Source organism: Balaenoptera ricei, chromosome 9 (assembly GCF_028023285.1).
Source record: "Balaenoptera ricei isolate mBalRic1 chromosome 9, mBalRic1.hap2, whole genome shotgun sequence".
Lineage (NCBI taxonomy): Eukaryota > Metazoa > Chordata > Mammalia > Artiodactyla > Balaenopteridae > Balaenoptera > Balaenoptera ricei.
The window spans coordinates 21,478,202-21,494,823 of NC_082647.1; the positions used below are offsets into that span (position 1 = coordinate 21,478,202).

The 16,622-nt window shown below is 48.4% G+C and overlaps 1 long non-coding RNA gene across 1 annotated transcript in view; it reads right to left on the reverse strand.

Annotated features, from left to right (window-relative positions):
* Positions 1-16,322, reverse strand: part of LOC132371795 (uncharacterized) — a 220,263-nt gene extending 203,941 nt beyond the window's left edge. The window contains exon 1 of the long non-coding RNA XR_009504972.1: positions 16,248-16,322. This is a non-coding gene — a long non-coding RNA (uncharacterized LOC132371795). The remainder of the gene's footprint in view (positions 1-16,247) is intronic.
* Positions 16,323-16,622: the final 300 nt, after the last annotated feature.

Consider the following 16,622-nt stretch of genomic DNA (forward strand, 5'->3'; position numbering starts at 1 on the left):
TACTATGATAATCTCTAGGTCCATCCATGTTGCTGCCAATGGCATTATTTCATTTCTTTTTATGGCTGAGTAATATTCCATTGCATATATACACTGTATCTTCTTTATCCATTCATCTATTGATGGACATTTAGTTTGTTTCCATGTCTTGGCTGTTGTGAATAGTGCTGCTATAAACATAGGGGTGCATGTATCTTTTCAAGTTACAGTTTTTTTCCAGACATATGCCCAGGAATGGGGTTGCTGGATCATATGGCAACTCTAGTTTTTTTGAGGAACCTCCATACTGTTTTCCACAGTGGCTGCACCAACATATTTACTTTTTTAAGAAATTGTGAAATTTATAAATTGACAATTTATAAATTGTCAAATTTATATTCCAGAGTGGCCATTTTCCTTTCTCATCAGCAATGTATGAAAGACCCAGGTTCTCCACACCCTCAGCAGCGTCTGACCCTGTCATTATTTTTTATTTTAGCTGTCCTGATGGATGTGTAGTGATATATCATCATGGTCTTAACTGCATTTCCCTGACAACTACTGATGTTGAACATTTTTTCATGTGCTTATTTGCCATCTCTGCATCCTCTTTGGTGAAATGTCTCTCCGTGTCTTTTGTCCATTTTCTAATTCTATTGTTTGGTTTTTTAGTGTTAAGTTTTAAGATTTCTTTATATAGTCTAGATATAAGTTATCTGTCAGACATGGGGTTTGCAAATATTTTCTCCCAGTCTGTAACTTATCTTTTCATTCTCTTAACAGGATCTTACACAAAGCATAAGATTTTAATTTTGATGAAGTTCAATTTATCAATTTTTTTCTTTTATGTATAATGCTTTTGGTGTCACGTCTAAGAAGTCTTCACCAGGTCCTATATTTTCTTCTAAATGTTTTATAGTTTTATCTTTTACATTTAAATCTGTATATTCCACTTTCAGTTAGTTTTTGTATAAGGTGTAAGATTAAGTCAAGGTTCTATTTTTTTTTTTTTTTGCTTGCCTATGGATATCCAACTACCCCAGCACCAGTTGCTGAAAAGACTATACTTCTTCCATTGAAATATTTTTGCACCTTTATCAAAAATCAGTTGGCCATACTTGTGTGGGGCTATTTCTGCGTTCTCTATTCTATTCCATTGATCTATGTGTCTATCCCTCTCCCAACACCACACTGCCTTGGTTACTGTACTATATAGTAAGTCTAAATATTGGGTTGGCCAAAAAAGTTCGTTTGGGTTTTTCTGCAACATCTTACAGAAAAACACAAATGAACTTTTTAGCCAACCCAATATACGCAAGAGTGGTTCAAAATTTAAAAGTCAATCAGTCAATGTAAATAATCCACATACAAACAGACTAAAGAAGGAAAATCACATGATCATATACATTGATTCACGAAAGACGGTGACAAATTCAACACCTGTTTACGATTAAAAACTTTCAGAAAACTAGGAAGAGAGGGCAATTCCCTTGACATCTACAAAAAAGATACAAATAATGTACATAATAATGAAAAACTGAGTGCTTTCCTTCTAAGATCAGGATCAAAGCAAGGCTGACCACTCGCACCACTGCTATTCAACATAATACTGAAATTTTAACCAGCACACTAAGGCAAGAAAAGGAAATAAAAGCCATGCAGACCAGAAAGAAAAAAATTCAGCTGTCCCTATGTGCAGATGACATGATCATCTGGGCAGAAAATTACAGAATCTACCAAAAAACAACAACAACAACAACTAGAACTAATGAGTTCAGTAAGGTCAGAGGATACAAGATCAACATATGAAAATCAACTGTATTTCTATATACCAGCAATGAACACATGGAAACCAAAATTAAAATTACAATGCCATTTACAATCACTCAAAAAGAAATGAAATACTTAGGTATAAATCTTTTAAAAACGTACAAAATTGTATGCTGTAAACTACAAAACACTAGCGAAAGAAATCAAAGAAGATCTAATTAAGTGAAGAGACACATTGTGTTCATGGATTGGAAGACTCAATATACTAAAGATGTCGACTCTCCCCAAATTGATATTCAGGTTTAATACAATTTCTACCAAAATCCCAGCAAGATTTTTTGTCCACGTTTTATAATTTTTAAAATCTTAGATCAACCAGTTTTTATGGATTTCAACTGAAAGAATGAATATCTGTGTGCATGTGTGCACATGTATGTGTATGTGTGTGATGAGGCCTTAATTCAATTAGCGCAATACAACACATTGCTGTGCTTGGATATTTATGAAGGGCAGGTGGGAGTGGGAGTCGAAAATGTCCTCCCCAATTAAGTTCAAGTTATATGAAATACAAAATAGAACCACAGGTAAAACAAAAAAGTACATGGACCACTGGATGTTACAGCTTTAGTCCAAAAACACTTTTACTTTGCCTTTTCTTTCTTCACTCTCATCTTAGGTCAAAATGGGAGATATTTCTCTCCCTCTTGGCTGCCTTTCAGAACAAAGCTGAGCATGACAAGGGCCTCAATAAATTCCAGATTTGACTCTTCCTATAGCCACTTTACTGCATCACTTTCCTCTTGGCCTCTGCCAAGCTAAGAGAGATCCAAAATCTACTTGGGCCATTTTAGACCCACATAGCCCTCTTCCTTGCCTGCATCTTGCCCAGCCAACAATGCCATGTATTCTCTTACCTTCCTCTAACTGTTGTTCTCTGCCTCTACTTTCCCACTGGCACACAGGTGTCCCGGTCTCATTATGGAACGCTCATTAATATTCTCCACGGGCACCCTTGTGGGTGTCCTCCCTACCCACAGATGTGTCTAGACTTTCATGAATATCAGCACTGAGAAAGCAGATTAAAAATCAGTGGTGAGGGGACTTCCCTGATGGCACAGTGGTTAAGAATCCGCCTGCCAATGCAGGGCACACGGGTTCGAGCCCTGGTCTGGGAAGATCCCGCATGCCACGGAGCAACTAAGCCCATGAGCCACAACTACTGAGCCTGCGCTCTAGAGCCCGCAAGCCACAACTACTGAGCCCGTGTGCCACAACTACTGAAGCCTGCGTGCCTAGAGCCTGTGCTCCTCAGCAAGAGAAGCCACCGCAGTGAGAAGCCCGTGCACCACAATGAAGAGCAGCCCCTGCTCGCCGCAACTAGAGAAAGACCGCACGCAGCAACTAAGACCCAACGCAGCCATAAATAAATAAATAAATAAATTTATTTTTTTAAAAAAATCAGTGGTAAATCAACAGGGAAAGCACAGAGCTCTGAGGTGGGGCCCAGAGCGATGGGGCTGAGGGGGCACCTGTTGTGGCTTGACTATTATGCCACTCACAAATCAGTTTGACAGAAGATCCTACGAGAAAGTCAAATTACATTAAACAACTGCTCTTGGTAGTGCCTGGGAATTTGGTTGGTTGATAATCCAAACATAACTCAGCAGACTTCACTGTTCACACGTCAATCCAGACATCTTGATGCTATATAAACTTAGCCCTGATTGGACCTCACTGAGTTCAACAACTCTGCTAAATTCAGGGCAAACTGAAATGCTCTGCAATTGTTCACATGGCATTCATGGCCGAAACACTGGCTACGGCTTCACTGCCAGTGGTGGGCAGGGTGACCTACAATTAACAAATCAATGAGTATTTGCTGCCTGAGCACCCTCTAAGTGCCAGGCGCCATACTAAGCACATTGGCTGGTAAATGTCAAACGAGCTACGGCCTCTGCTTTCCAGGATCTTACAGTCTAATGGCAGGGGAGAAGAGCCATCACATACGAAACTGAGACCTCTTCAATACGGTATTGATGGCTAATTTGCAGGTAGATTAAAAGGGGAGGGGTCAGAATAAACAGAAATATCAAGGAAGAATTCACGGCCAGGACGAGATTTTTTTCTGGGTCTTGAAGGATGGCTAGTGATTCGCTGTGTGGAGAAGAAAACAGAAGCTATTTGAAGCAGAAGGAACTCACCAGCCCCACAGACGGAGCCGGCCAACCAGCTGCTGTGCCCACAGCCAGAGCTACTTTGGGTTACCCTTCCACAGTGAGCGGGAAGTACCTGGAAATGACAGCCACCAAGACTGACCCAGATGGATGCCCACCTCACCAGTTCTCCCTGGAACTTAAGGGGACCAGCCACTGACACTTCAGAAAAGCACAACTTAGAGAACAAAGACTTGGTCGTAAGACCGCCTCAAGTTCAAGCAAACTACTTTTACTCTCTAAAACTCAGTTTCCTTGTGTTCCAAATGGGAACCAAACTTACAGGACTGTTGTGAAAAATAAATAAAATAATGCATGCACATTGCCTGAAACATAATACACACTTCATAAAAAGTAACTCTTGTGATTGTTTTAGTTTTATATGGTCAGTATTCATGTAGATTTATCTATCCCCTCACTCTTCATTCCTTCCTATATCCCTGTGCTTCCTTCTGGAATCCTTTTCCTTCTGTCCTAAGAATTTTTTTAGTATTTCTTTTAGGATAGGCCTGCATGTGAAGAATTCTCTCTGTTTTTGTTTGCCCAAAGATGCTCTATTTCACTTTAACGTTTGAAGGGTGTCTTCAATGGGTGTCGAATGCTAGATTAGCAATTATTTTCTTTTAGCACTTTAAAGATAGCCTTACATTGTCTTCTGGCTTTCATCATTTCTGGTGAGAAGCCAGCTGTGGATCTTATTGCTGTTTGTTTGAAGGTCACGTATATTTTCCCCTCTTTGGCTGCCTTTAAGATTTTTCTCTTTGTCTTTGTTTCTGGCCATTTTACTCCAAGGAGCCCAGATACATGGGTTTTCTTTGTATTTATCCTGCTTGAGGTTTGTGGTGCTTCTTGGGTCCATAGCTTGATGTCTTTCATCACTTTCATAAAATTCCTGGTTATTATTTCTTTAGATATTGTTTGTGCCCCATTATCTCTCTCCTCTCTTTCTGGGATTCCCAATGCATATAATGTTAAACCTTTTCACCATATTCTTTCTCTTATACTCTTTTCTGAATTTTACATTTTTTTCTTTAGTCTGGATATTTTCTTCTACTTCCAGATAGCCATTCTCTTCAGGTGTGCCAAACCTAGTGTTAAACCCATCCTATGGTGCGTTTTTCACTTCCAGAATTTTTCTCTTTTCTGTTCATAGATTCCAGTTCTCTCTTGAAGTTCTCCATCTTCTCATGTAACTTCCTTTTAATGTCCATTTCTACTCATTCTAAGATCTATATCTTCTATGGGTTTATTTCTATTATCTCTTTTTTTCTCCATGTTTTTGGTCATGTGGTCTTGTTTCTTGAGATGACTCAATTACTTGAAGCCCCACAACTGCACACAATTATCTTCCAAACAAGGCCCTCAACTCTACCCATTTCTCTGAATTTGGTTCTTAACCTCTCTCTCTCCTTACCAGTGGTTCTAGAATTCTAGCAAGTTTATGTCCTGATCCTTTAAACATAGAATAACAGTGCTATACTTATTTCCTCAGAGCATCCAAAATAGTATTTGAGGACCTCGCAAATCAACCTAACTTTCCACCCTTCCCCTCATACGTCCTACAATCCAATGAAGTAGAACCAGTTACCATTGCTGTTTCTTTGTTTTTCTACCCCAGTGCACATTTCAGCTATTTCCAGCAGGATGCCCCTTCGTTCATATCCAACTATCCAAACCCTACTATCTAAGTCCCAGATTAAATGGCATCCCCCGTAATTAAACCTTGAATCCTCAGAATCTGTATTAATCTCATCCTTCTCTGAAGTCCCAGCGCCTTCTACTGGAGTGTTATTTACGCCCAGGTCCTATTTGCAGCACCAGCTAACTGAGGGTGGCGGACAGTCCGTGTCTGTCTTCTGAGGATCCACTCTCCCTCCTCGTGGCACAGTCACAGGCCCCTCTGACTCTCCCCTCAGCAGCCACCTCTCCCCACTCTCAGACCAGGCGGCTCCAGCAGAACTACCTCCCACCTCTGACTCCCAGGACCTGCCAACTTCAGCCAGGGAACTGGTGTGGAATTTGGGGGTAGCTAAGCTGAAAAGATGTCACATGATGTCATTTCTCTGCCTCAAACCCTGAGAAGGCTCCCGTTTCACTTAGAGGACAAGCCGAGAAGGCTCTAGATAGAGCGTGCCCTCCCCTCGTCCTCTCTGACCTTTTCTCCTGCTGTTCTTCTCCTCGTGTCCACTTCAGCCACACCGGCTACTCTGATACTCCTCAATCACGCCAGGCTTAATCCCGCCTTAATTCCTTTGTTCCATCTGGTCCTTCCACCCTGCCCACAGACATCAATTTGGCCGACCTCAGATGGAGACCTGAAGGAGTCTGTGCAAATCTCACTTTCCTGGCAAGGCTCATCCTGACCCCCATTTACAAGTAGCCCCCACCATCCCGCACTCCTGATGCCCCTCTCTCTGCTTACTCTCTCCTTTCTCTCTTTCTAACAGACTCTGTATTTTGCTTATTCATACCTTTACTTATGTTTACACCTCATGTATGTACACACTGGAATCCAAGCTCCCAAGGGCAGGAATCTGTGTCTGCTGGGCTCGTTGGTATCTCCCAAGCCCTAGAGCAGCGTCTGGCTCAGAGCAGGCACTGCGTACCTATCCGCTGACTGTTGCATCAACTTGGTATCGTCTCGTTTCCATAAGCAGCATCCCTGCGTGGCATGCTGCACCTGGACACCCGAAAGATGCTGATGCTCAGGTAGGGTGAGTGTTCTGTGAAAACGCCAACTTCAGGGGCGGCTGTGTCGGCCCTCATGGGCGGGGACACCCCGCTGCCCTGCAGCCACCCGTGCCCCCCTCCCTCACTTGGAGGGAAATTCTATTAATCAGGCAGAGAAATCAAGTCAGGGAAACACAGACTTCATTTGGACCCGGGGAAGAGGAGATGGGGCTAAATAGAAACTCTTCGTAAAATAAATCTGTGGAAGCGTAGTAAAATGAATCTAGGGCCAGAGTAAATCAGAGGCTCAGTGCAGCTCAAATGGCCTCCTGATGTCAAAATGTAAACATTCACCAAGCATGTCATGCTTTTGCACTTCGCAGACCCTCTCGTATCTATTATTTTACATTCTCTTCAAAAACGACTCTATAAGAAACAAATCATTCCTATCTTAGAAGTTGAGGAACTGGTGCTCCAGGAGAAAAGATACCTATAAAGCTGTCCAGCTATGTGGTGATGCTAGAAGACAGGTCTCAGGACTCAGAGAACAGAAATTTCCCTCTGGGGTGTTTGAAGCCCAAAGGTGCATGGGGGTGTGCCCTGGGGACCTGAGGCCACAACGTAGACATGGCATGTCTCCCCAGAGCATCAATTCTATCCTGAGGTTCATCGAAATAAAAAGTGTTATTCTTACATTAAAACAAATGTGGGTTTTGTATAAAGCAAAATGCAAAATATTTGCATGAATTATTAAGATTTTTTAAATTAGACTTAGAACAAATTTCCATATTTACAAAAGTCAGCTTCGAGCTCTGTAGCACCCTCCCCCAACCCCTACCTGGCTCTTACATTAACTAGTGTGTGACTTTGGACGAATGACTTCAACTTATCTGAGCCTAGTTTTTCTCATCTGTAAAATGGAATCATAATGCCTTCCTCTCACAGGCCAGCTGTTACGAAGATTAAATTAAGATACATACAAGAAGCCCTGCAAACAGAGCCTGACACAGGAGGAAAAATGAAAACATTCACTTCTTTATTATGTTGGAATATTAGATAAGAAGCAAGGAGCCATCACCCCATTAAAACTCCCCAAACTCCTAATGTGTCCAATTTAAGGTTTCACTTGAGAAGCAAGAACTGGAAAAGATTTAGAGGACAGAAACTGCAGAAATGATTAGGGATTAAAGAGCAAGAAGCTTGAGGAAAGGTTAAAGGAACCGGATTTTCTTTGAACTTGAGGAGAAAAGAGCTGAAAGAGAGAATCAGAAAGAACCTTCACAAAATAAAGAAAAAAGCTCAGCTGCTGTCCACCTTCACCGGGGCTGGAAGGGGATGCCGCTCAGACCTCAGCTGGGGCGGAGGAGCGGCGGAGGGGGAGGGCCTTTAGGCATCAGGGCATCTGTGCGGTTATTAGGAACCTTAGAACCAATGAGAGAAGAGTGGAACCCACTTCCCCAGAGATTTCCTTGGACGTCATAAAAATGGGGGTACTGATGCATGGATAAGGAGGAGCTGGTCCTCTAAGCAGATAGCCTGGCCATCTACAGGGTGGGGTTTGATGCCCCTTGAGTCCAGATTTCCCCCATTATCCTCCCACTGGCTCTGCCTGGCTGCCTGTGGTCCTGTTTTACTATGTTGCCTTAAGCTATTTATGGCTCCAAAGAATAAACGTTACCTGGAAGGCATCATCCGTTGAGTCAGTAAGAGTCTTTAACCCCATAACTTATTAAAGTTGCTCCTGACAACCAGAAGAACACTCAGGAAAGGGACACAGAGCTAGTATGTTTTGAAACGTAGATGACAGACAGGCAGACACAGCCTAGCTGAGGACCACCAGGGGACGGGGCTGGCAGCACTGTGGAGAGCTCTGCTGGGAGCACGGAGGGGCCAGAGGACAAACCGCATCTTGTCACCAACCCCGCACTCATTCTGCTTTTAGCTGCCTCTGGCCACGCAGCGGGAGCTCCCTGAAGGCAGGGGCTTTGCCTGTTGACGCCACTATTCCCAGAGCACCTGGTCACCCACCCCTGCACAGCACACGGACGAGCTGGCTGTCAGGGATGTACGCCCCCCACCCCCCGACGCGGGCTGCCAGCCACTGGTGGCCAGCTCTGTGGCTGCAGCTGTGACCTCTAGGCCCCCGGAACCTGGGTCTGAACTGTGCCCCATCACTTCCTGCTCAGGGATTCCAGTCCCAAACCTGAACTGCAGACTCTCTCCTGAGACCACGTCATCCTCTCACCCCACCCCCCGGGCCCCTCTGCCCAGTGTTCCTCACTGCCTCTCCCCAAGCCATGCCCCTTGCCCCCTCCTCCCCGCTCCTGTCTCTTTCCCTCTCCCTGTCCCCAGATCGGCCAACCCATCCATCTTGTCTCCTTCCCCAGTCTGTCCTGCCTCCTACCCTGATCTGTCCTCTTCTCCCCCAACATCTGTCACATCTCTTCTCCCTCCCAGTTCTGCTTCGCTACATACGTGCCCAGCTCTTTCCCCCGGCTCCGTCCTGCTCACCCCTCTATCCCCACATCTGGAGCCACAGCTCCGTTTCATTAGAAGAGGGTGGGGTGAGACTATTCACGGGGCTTGAAATGGGATCTCAATCCCCCTCCCTAACTTTAAAAAAAAAAAAAAAGGCATTTGGTGCATAGTAGGTGCTCAATAAATACCAATAAACCAGTGAGTGAGTGAATGAATGTTACCAAATGAATAATTTAATAACAGCAACACTGGAAAACATCGGAGTGGAGAAAACAAGACACCGTGACACCCTCATATCAGAATACTCCACGGCACCGAGTATTTCGCAGGTGTAAGTAGACAGTGTGTGATTCCTGCTTTCTGGGGAGATGGGTCCTGCGAGAGAGATTCCCCCATCACCCACGGGAAGCCAAGTGATTGCCAAGGTTCAGGACGTGACTGGCTCTTGTTTCAGATGGAAGCGGGAACAATAACAATGGGAAACACTGACACTCTACCTGCCTTAAGGCCCACCCCGCCCCCAGCCCTCAAAAACTCCCTATGGGCAAAACACAATAGATACACAAGATCTGTGTTATTCTTCTTCCCTCAGAGGCCAGGAGTCCCTAGAAACCCTGGAACAAGTCCCCTGTGCTCAGTAAGCATCATCCTGCGACGTCATCCAGATGTTGGGTGAGGGGGGGTAACTGCTGGGAAAGGAACCTGGTACCCACCTTCCACCTCAGTACAGCGGTGCCAGGAATGCAGAGGAGAGGAGGAGGCTGAGTGCAGGAACCGGGCCCCAGGAGCTGGGCCAGGAGGCGCCGGGGCTCATGTCAGGAGCGGCGGCTGAGGGCAGAGGTCCAGGCAGGGGGCAGGGGTCCAGGCCAGGGGACCTGCCTCAAGGCCTGCTGGGGTGGGCGCACCCTTGCTGCCGTCACCACTTAGGCTCAGCAGGGTGCCCCGGAGGGTGCCACCAAATGACCCACCTGCCTGCTCCCAGCCCATCCTCTGTGCTCATCGGAGCCAACCCCGCGGCCCCTCCCTCGGTGGACACAAGCAGCCGCTGAGGACGGCGCTGGGGGCCTCACCACTAGTCAGCATCACCCAGGACATCACACCCGAAGCTCCTGGTCCCACAAGAAAGTCAGCGCTTGGTGCCACGTCTGGCTCTCGGTGGCCCTGCCACACCCATCGCACGCAGCCCAGGTCAGTGACTCACTCCTGACCTGCCTGCCGCACACACCGCTCGCTGAGGTGGCCTTCTGGCCTCAGTGGGGAAGCACAGGTGAGGGTCAAGGTGTGGGATGCTACTGCCCCCTGCTGGCAGCTTCCAGAACATTCCAGGCTGATGTCAAAGAAGACAGCACAGGCCGGAAGGGCGTCCTCCCTTCCTCCACTGGGCGCCACACCACGGAGCCCGCTGGGTGGGTGGCTCCCACTGGGGCCGTGGGACTGGCCGCGTCCGGGGGGTGGGGGGGGCGGGCAGCTCGCAGGGCGGGAACAGGCAGCACAGAAATGAGAGGGGGAAGGAGAGCAGAGAGAGAGAGCTCGCCAACCTCCCCCAAAGAATAACCATAACAGCAACTCCACTGACACCCTCCTTCACGGGACACAGAGAGACTCACGTACACTAAACGTCACCTCGAATCCAAACAACCTGAAGGGCGTGACAGGGCAGGCGATGGGTTTCCTGCCACTTTGCAGATGAGAAAGGACGAGGCCCAGGGAGCTGTGACCCTCACCCATGTCACACAGCCAGGTGGGAAATGAGACCCCCAACATGGGGTCTGCCTTCCTTGCCCAGGACTCTGACAGATAATATTAAACAACTGTTTCTGGGCCCCTGTGACAGGTCCCAGAACATCTGCTATCACGAGAGCTCACTGTGACAAAAACACATGCCCAGCACCACCTAGACCTGGCTTGTGATCTGGCGACAGCCAGGCGTGGTCTGGCCACGGTCTGTGTTCTCTGTAAGAGGCTGAAAAGTACATTAAACAGGGATGAGCAAATACCAGAGAAAACAGAAGCATCTTAGAGCCTGGAGACGCCCCCCAGCGTAGCAGGCAGACGGCCCGTAGGATGCAGACACACCAGGCTAGTGGCTGCAAGGCCGGAGCTCCAACGGTTTGCTTGCTGGACATGATGCTCCTGTAACAAGTGACCAGCATGGCCATCACCAAGGAGGAGCCGAGCTCCTTAGGTAAAGGTAGCCAGAGCTCTGGGCTCTCCGCAGGCCCATATCCTCTTTGGTTTGGGAACCTTCTTCCTCTCCTCCCCTGGGGGGCAGAGCATCCCCTGGTCAGTGTCCCCAGCCTTCTATCCCCTCTCCCCCCTCCTCCCTGCTTTTGTCTGGTCTCCTATGGCCCCTGCCTGAGCCACTGCCCCGCACGGCCCTCCCCCTCCTCCTGCATCTCTCCCAGCTGCGACCAGGCCAGGGTCAAGGGCAGAGCTGGCCCTTCCAAGCAGGATTAAACCAACTGGAAAGAAACAAGCACACCCTTCATCCTTGTTTCCCTGAGTTGGCCACAAGCAACAGCAAAATGTGTCCCCTGGTCTGGATGGAGGAGCCGGTGACAGATGGGTGACTTGTTCTTCCTCTGGATTTTTTCTTTTAGTGCTCAGAGAGGAGAGGAGGAATATTTATTAGTAAGGAAATGGGACTTGTCGGAGCCTGTGAATGCCCCACACACATCTGCTCTCCAGAAAGAAGGAAGACAAGTTAAGGAATCCAGGACCCTTGTGAGCTATGGAGCGGTCTCTCCTGTGCACCCAAGGGGCTGCGATCAAAAGCTCTCGCCAGCTAGAAAGGGGAGCGGCGAGAGAAGAAAAGGCATCCCAGCTCCCAGCGCCAGCGGCACTGGGGCTCGTTTCCAGCCCTCGACCTTGCCTGCCTGGCCTACTTCTGCCATCCCTGACCCCTCCCTGCCACCCTGGGCCACGTGGCGTTACATCAGCTTGCAAATGCGCCCAATCTGCTCTAGGAAAGCTTCCTGTGGGAGGCGCCACCTCCATGGGGACTCTGGAATCTTTAGCCCCTGTCCTCAGAGCATCCACCGTCTCAGAACAGGTCGGGCCTGGGCAGCAGCCTCTTGGCCTCATCCACTGCCCCATCGCGCCCTGTCCTATAAGGAGCCGGTGCTGACCAGGACAGCACTCACTGCCCACCCCTTCCTCAGGGACCGGCTTTCCATCCACAAAAACAGTGCTCAGCCCCACAGAGGCAGAGGGATGGATAAGACCCCTTCCTCGTCCTCACAGAACCTTCATGCCTGAAACAGGTGATCAATGACAAAAAATCACATTTCTGTATCTCTTAACTGTTCAGAAGAGGGTTTATGCAATTACCTCATTTCAGATTCCTAACAGCGCTGGGTAAGAGCTGGTTTTCAAATCTCTGCTTCTCGGAAGCGAAAACTGAGTCTCAGAGAGATGAGGGGAGGTCCCAGCCAGAGCCTGACCCCAAGACTTCGGCTCAAAGCTCTCCCACTTGACTGCCCACAACTGGACGGCAGGACGGGGTCCTTCCGCGGTTTCCAGGGATGGGGAAGGGTTTGATTGATGCCGTGACAGAGACACGACCCCCCCTGAGGTCTTGAGGTGTGGAACTGAGGATGCGGGGACGTCCACCCACACAAGCCTCTCTCACAAACCAGATGTCCTGACACAGGAGCCACACAGGCCAAGGAGAGGGGACAGGTCATGCCCGCTTCTGAACCGTGGGCTAGGAGCAGAGTGGACAGGCGAGGAGGCCCGAACCAGAAGTTCAGAGCCAGGTCCTGGCGGGTGCTGCCTGGGGTCACCTTCTAAATGAACCCTCTGCACGGGCCACCCCGTGTCACAACTTCCGCCCAGCTCTGTAGAACCCAGGGGCTGGGAAATGTCCGCCTAGAGAGTCTTTCTTGGAAAGAAGACTTGGGCCTAGCTTTTCCTCCCCATCCTTTCTCCCGATCTTCCTGACCTCCCAGCCCCTGCAGCCCATGCTGTCCGAGCCTCATGCGCGGGCCTCTCCTGCCCTCTGCTGGACAAGCTGCAGCAGTACGACCACATCCCTGTGCAACCCAAACGCAAAAATCGCCTTTCCTCCCATCACCTCTCCAGTCTTTGCTCTTTTCCCACAGGATGCTGTGTCTGGGCCCTACACCAGGGCCAGACTGATGGGAGGAGGGAGCCTTTCTCTCTGTTCCCTCATTCCTATTCCGCTTTCCTCCTCCTGCAAATGAGGATCCCTCCTTTCTGACCCCAGCACTCAGGGATTGCCGGGCTAGCGTCCAGCGCCTTCCACGGGGCTCTGATACGGGTGGGCTTCCCCCGCACCGTGACCCCTTCTCCCCCGGTCTCTCTGCCTGGATCTCATCTCTTCCATCTGCCTGCCAGTCTGGTCTCCTCACCCACCAAAGGCTCTGACCTCAGGTAAGAGTTGACTTGGCCCCAGATGCCCAGCTGTGAGCACCAGCTCCAAGGCTCTGGGATGCCTGTTTCTGAGCCTCTGCTCCTCTGGGTCTGTGTGACTTGCTTCTTGGCCCCGGTTCAACCCACTTCAGGTTAACCGACACTGACCTCTGCTTTAGCAGGCAGCGTGCCGCGAGCAGTGGGGACCACAGAGTTCAGTCTGCCAGGGAAGGTGGATGTGGGTAAAAATCATCGCAGTAGAGGGCACGGGGTGCTGAACCAAGACCTTACGAGGACAGTGGCATGGGAACCCCTAGAGGGAGGCTCTGTGGGGAAAGGATCAGAGTCACAAGCTGATGGGGGAGCAGTTTCACCTGAGGGGAGCGGGGCGAGGAGGTTGGCTGTAATGACTGACATCTACTAGGCACTGTCTTTACCTACATTATCTTCTACCCTCGCCCTCAAGTTAAATTATTATCCAAATTGTACAGACAATAGAGCCTCAGAGCTAGAATAGCTTACACCTGATTCCAGAGGCACAGAGTTATTTGACTCTGGTCTCACGTGCCTTGCACCATATTCTGTTGCTTCTCCAGCAGAAGGCAGAGCCCGAGCAAACTTGTGGAGCCTGGAGACTCACTCAGGAGTGAGCATGTTCCCAGACAGGTGGAGACAGAGCTGAGTGAGTGTGGTTTTGTAGTAGATGGGGTGCTATGACCTACACCTTCAGAGCTTTGCAAACAGCTGGCAAAGAGGGCAAGACTAGGGGTGGGTGACCAGATGTCCCTCAATAACCCTTCTCTCCTTTCTCTATGGCACTTGAACCCTTGGTTTATTGCTTAGTTTTTGGTCACCCTAAATAAAAACTACATTTCTTGGCTCTCCTTGCTGATAGATGGGACCATATGGCTAGGGAAATGTGAGCATAACCTATGTAAACAACTTCTAGGTGATGCTTTTAAAGGAAGGAGCATGCCTTCCCTTCCTCTTTTGCTTCTTCCACTGACTGGACTGCAGCTGAGCTGCTGCAGTACGTGGGATCCTGCAAACAAGGGCAAGAGCACAGGAACATCAAAGCAAGGACCCAGAAGACACTTGTGTCCCAGGCACCACGGAGCTGCTGTGCTGTCCCAGCAGTTACTTGTGAAAGAGAAATGAACTTCTCTGGTGTTCAAGCTGTTGTTATTTGTGGTCCCTCTATGAGGGGGGTCTCAGCCAAAGAGGATGAAGTCCGAGGCCATGGCAGTGAACATGAAGAGGAGGGGTGAGGGTGGGTTCTAGGGGCATCATGGAGGCAACTCCAACAGGACTTGGTATCTGATTGAACGTGGGGGTGTGAGGATGGAGGACCAGCCTGGCACTGAGTTGACAGCACAACGGAGGAATTTGAGATAGGCTGTCCTTTTCTGTTTCTGTCATTTCACTTCTGCATCTAACTTCCTCCTCAGACATCTCCTGTTCTTCAGGACCTCTCCTTTCCCTGGATCCAAAATCACTTTGCCATGACCCCTCCTGCCTCTATCCCTCACACATGCTTCTCTCTTTGCTGGAACAACACCTCCAGCCCGCATCACCTTTGCCTGACTAAATCATAGCATCTTTTATAGACTCAATGCCAACACGCCTCCCCAGGAAGCTTCCCTGACTCCCCTGAACTGGATAAGGTCCCTGCCCTCTGTACTTTCACTATGTCCAGCACTCCCTTCTGTGTCACCATGGACCTCTCCGTGCTGGAAGCATTTGCTTCCTGGTCCATTTCCCTCATTTAACCAGAAGTTCCTTGGGGACAGAGACCATATTCATCTTTGGATTCCCACTGCCTGGTACAGTGTCTGGCATAGGATGGGTCTCCAGGAAATGTCACTGTGCAGGATTTTCCTTTATCCTTGCTCCCCAAAACCACCCTCTGGCTCCCCCCCTACCATCGCCCCACGCAGGTTCCACTGTCTGGGTTGCAGCCGTTAAATGAATCAAAAGCAAAACAAGCCAGCGATGTCAGGCAGCTTCCTGCAGCCGCCCCTCCCCATGCTCTGACTCAGAAGTGCCATTATCAAGAGGTAACCGGTTTCTATATTCTCACTCCCCATTTGGGCAGAAAACAACATGAAGCAAGCTTTCTCAAGGATGGTTAAGTTGAAATGTTCTGCGCCTTAAAATTTAGGTCTCCATTTCACAAATGATTCAGCCTTAGATGAAAGAAGACAAATGTCGCTGTTTGATGGAGAGAAAGTTATGAAACACCACACACGTCAAATCTCCATATCCCTTTTCCTCCTAATGCAGCAAAATGATACCTGTATCGCCGTTCAATCAAAGGCTTACCAAGGGAGATGGGGCTGCAGCGGTAATCATCGGATGTTTCTGGCAACCCCTCGCACCAATCTACTGCACAGCATTGCCATTATAAACCCATGAAAGGCTTCCTCAATTTCACTCCCCGTCCTCATCAGCCACAACAGATATTTATTGACTGCCTGTTATACTCAGGACACTTTGCTAGGTGCAGGAAAGGAAAAGCTGAGGAGAGACTTCTGGAGGATTTTGAAAAGGGGCACATCTGTACCTCAGAAGTAAGTTATCTGCCTCTGAGATGAGTTGCACGTAAAAGGAGACAAACGCAGTGGCTTTTATGAAGAAAAATGGTCTAGACCAATGGGCACCGTCAGACTGCTCTGTGAGCAGTTTTGACCGAATGCAGAAAAATGATGCCATTATAATTATTCAGTTGCACGGTAACCAGGTCGATACGCTGTATCCATTTACCTCCTGCAGCCTTGCTCCGGCACTGCCAATGCGAGCCAGTGGGCAAAATGGTTTCCGCGATCCTGTTCTCCATTTGGTCATGAAAATGTGAAGACTGAATCTATCACTGTTTTGAAGTCAAGATGATCTGCACTCTTGAAAAGGGCTGCCTGTCTCCAAAATCAGTCACGCTGAGAATTAAAACAAATGCGACGCTTTTAGGGAGAAAAGACAGAACTCTGTGGACCCAGAATCTCCACATGCCTTTTTTAATGAGCATGAGAAAATGACAGAAACATCATTGTCCTACAAATGCTCACTGAGTCACTCAGCTATATGAAGCCTTTATCTGTCTTTTCTGAGCATTTCTTAAAATCTCTTTCCACATTCCAATCA